The sequence below is a fragment of the Euprymna scolopes genome, chromosome 22, assembly GCF_053919585.1.
Source record: "Euprymna scolopes isolate OS-2025 chromosome 22, ASM5391958v1, whole genome shotgun sequence".
Classification (NCBI taxonomy): domain Eukaryota; kingdom Metazoa; phylum Mollusca; class Cephalopoda; order Sepiida; family Sepiolidae; genus Euprymna; species Euprymna scolopes.
The window spans coordinates 78,345,701-78,348,829 of NC_136503.1; the positions used below are offsets into that span (position 1 = coordinate 78,345,701).

Sequence of the window (3,129 nt, forward strand, 5' to 3'; positions counted from 1 at the left end):
GAAAAAGAAATTAAAACGTTAATTGTTAAAGAAAAGAACGGATTTTGCTAATTTATGCAATGTTTGATTATTTATTAATATTATTATTATTATTATTATTATTATTATTATTAATAATAATAATAACAATAATAATAATTATTATTATTATTATTATTATTATTATTATTATTATTATTATTATTATTATTATTATTATTATTATTATCTATATATTAATACGATAGCGTGTGTGTCTTTTGTGTGTCACGCTTATATCCGGGTCGTTTAATTGTCATGAAATTCCATTTCTTATCTTTATATTAATATCGTAATTAGCTTCGCCTGTTACTATGCTGTGCATCCCTCAAAAAGGAAAATGGAATATTCCAATTAAAAAAATTTTAAAAAAAAGAAATTGATGTCGCTGTTGAGGCAAAGCTAATAAAAATGATTTGTACTTCTTGGCCTTTTGGCCAAGATCAAAGTGTAGTATCTGTCTTCAGATGTTACATTTTAATTTCTTCATCTCTCTCAGTGGAGGAGAAATCCTTTACAACTAAGACAATTTGTTGTTCCTTTTCTCCACGTTAAAAAAAGACCTTGGTGTCTAAATCTGTACCGTGGGGATGCATTGTAAATATGTACTATATTTAATTTCACAAAAGTTTTACAAATGTAACGGGGAAAGGTAATTTCTCATTTAATTGCAAAATGCCTTGGAAATGTCCATTCTGATTAATTATAAAATGCACTGGAAATGTCTCTTCTGATTAATTATAAGATGCCTTGAAAAATGTCCCTTCTGATTATTATTTGTTTGTTTACTTGCCTCCCCACAAAGGGCAGAGTTGGACATGAGGTCGGTTAAAAATTTAAAAGGGGCACTCTGGTCAGTAACAAAAAGTAAAATTGTATCAGTAATGAAGGATTTCTCCTCGATTAACCAATACCAAAAAAGGGGGATTTAAGTAACTGGAATGCTGAGACTGATACTACACTCAGACATTCATGTTGAAGCAATGGTTGCCTAATCTATAACCGTGTTAATGTTTTTATGTATTAATTTCGAAAAGCTGCTGAAACAGTTTATGATTTAAACATTACTTTATTTCAAGTATATTTTAAACAGTGGGGTTGGGGATATGAAATCAGTCCCAGAAATTAGTTAAACCGTTTACGATTTAAACATTATTTTATTTTATGTATATCCTTTACAACTAAGACAATTTGTTGTGTGGTGGGGTATATGAAATCAGTTTTGGAAATGGCTGAAACCGTTTACACATTAAACATTACTTTATTTAATGTATATTTTTAACAGTGGGGTGGAGGATATTTAAGTCAGTCCCAGAAATGGCTTCAACCGTTTCCGTTTTAGGCATTACTTTATTTAATGTATATTTTAAACAGTAGGATGGGAGATAAGAAGTCAGTCCCGGAAATGGCTGAAAAAGTTTACGATTTAAACATTACTTTATTTCATGTTTATTTTTAACAGGAATTGAGCCATTGTGGGGGATATGAAGTCAGTCCCGGAAATGGCTGAAACAGTTTATTATTTAGATATTAAATTATTTCATGTATATTTTTAGCAGTGGGTTTGGGATATAAAGTCATTCCCGGAAATGGCTGAAAAAGTTTACGATTGAAACATTACTTTATTTCATGTATATTTTTAACAGTGGGGTATCGGACATGAGGTCAGTCCTGAGATTGAATGAGATAAGTGCAAATATATACTAGCAGAAAGCGTCGCCCAGTATTGAATGCGATAGGTGAAAACATAGTAGCAGAATACTCAGCATCGCTCGGTATGGAATGAGATAGGTGAAGAAATTAGCAGAATATGCGGAGTCACCCGCGATTGGATAAGATAGGTGGAACATATATACTATGAGAACACCCTGAATTGATTCATGTGTTTTTAATGAAATAATCATCCCAGGCAATATATCAAAGTTATCATTTAAGTAGGGGGGCGATATAGTGGATTAAAGTTATGAAAATTATTGTCGAAATTAATAACATATCCAAGAATTATCAAAAATGATGAAATGTGAGTTACTTGATTGGTGTGTTTGTAATGAAATAATAAGCCCAGGCAATATATCAAAGTTCTTATATTAGTAGGAGGAAGGCATAATGTGTGTTTTTAATTATAAAAATGATTGTCGAAATTAGTAACATATCCAAGAATTATGAAAAATGATGAAGTGTGAGTTAATTGATTGGTGTGTTCTAATGTAAAGATCAGCCCAGACAATATATCAAAGTTATTATTTTAGTTATTATTTTAGTACAGGGGGAAGCTATAAGGTGTGTTGAAGTTATAAACATTATTGTCGAAATTAATAACATATCCAAGAATTATGAAAAATGATGAAACGTGAGTTTATTGATTGGTGTGTTTGTAATGAAATAATCAGCCTAGACAATAAATCAAAGTTATTATTTAGTAAAAAGGAAAGGTGAGAAAATTTAGATTAAGATTATGATAAATAATTGTCGAAATAAGTAACATATCCAAGAATTATGAAAAATGATGAAATTTGATTTCATGCATAAGTGTTTTTGTAATGAAATAATCAGCCAAGACAATATATCAAAGTTACTGTTTTATTAAAGACGGGGCAATAATGTGGGTACAAATTATAAAAAAAATGATTGTCGAAATTAGTAACATACCCAAGAATTATGAAACATGATGAAATGGGGGTTAATTGATTGGTGTGTTTGTAATGAAATAATCAGCATAGAGAATATATCAAAATTGTTATTTTAGTAAGAAAAATTATTATCGAAATTAGTACTATAACCAAGAATCATAAAAAATGATGAAATGTGAGTTAATTGATAGTTGTATTTTTTATGATTTTTTTTTTTTAATCAGCCAATACAATATATCAAACTTATTATTTTAGTAAGGGGGGGGCTATGATGTGGGTAAAAATTATGAAAAATTGTTGTCGAACATAGTAACATATTCAATAATTATGAAAAATGATGAAATGTGAGTTAATTAAACGGTATGTTTGTAATGAAATTTTCAGCCTAGGAAATATATAAAAGTTATTATTTTAGTAAGGGGGCGATACAGTTTTAATAAAAGGTCTAGAATAATATGATTTTGACTTCATTCATGCTGAA

At 29.1% G+C, this 3,129-nt stretch overlaps 1 pseudogene; it reads left to right on the forward strand.

Annotated features, from left to right (window-relative positions):
• Positions 1 to 435: 435 nt before the first annotated feature.
• On the forward strand, positions 436 to 651 carry LOC145244145 (U2 spliceosomal RNA; annotated as a pseudogene).
• Positions 652 to 3,129: the final 2,478 nt, after the last annotated feature.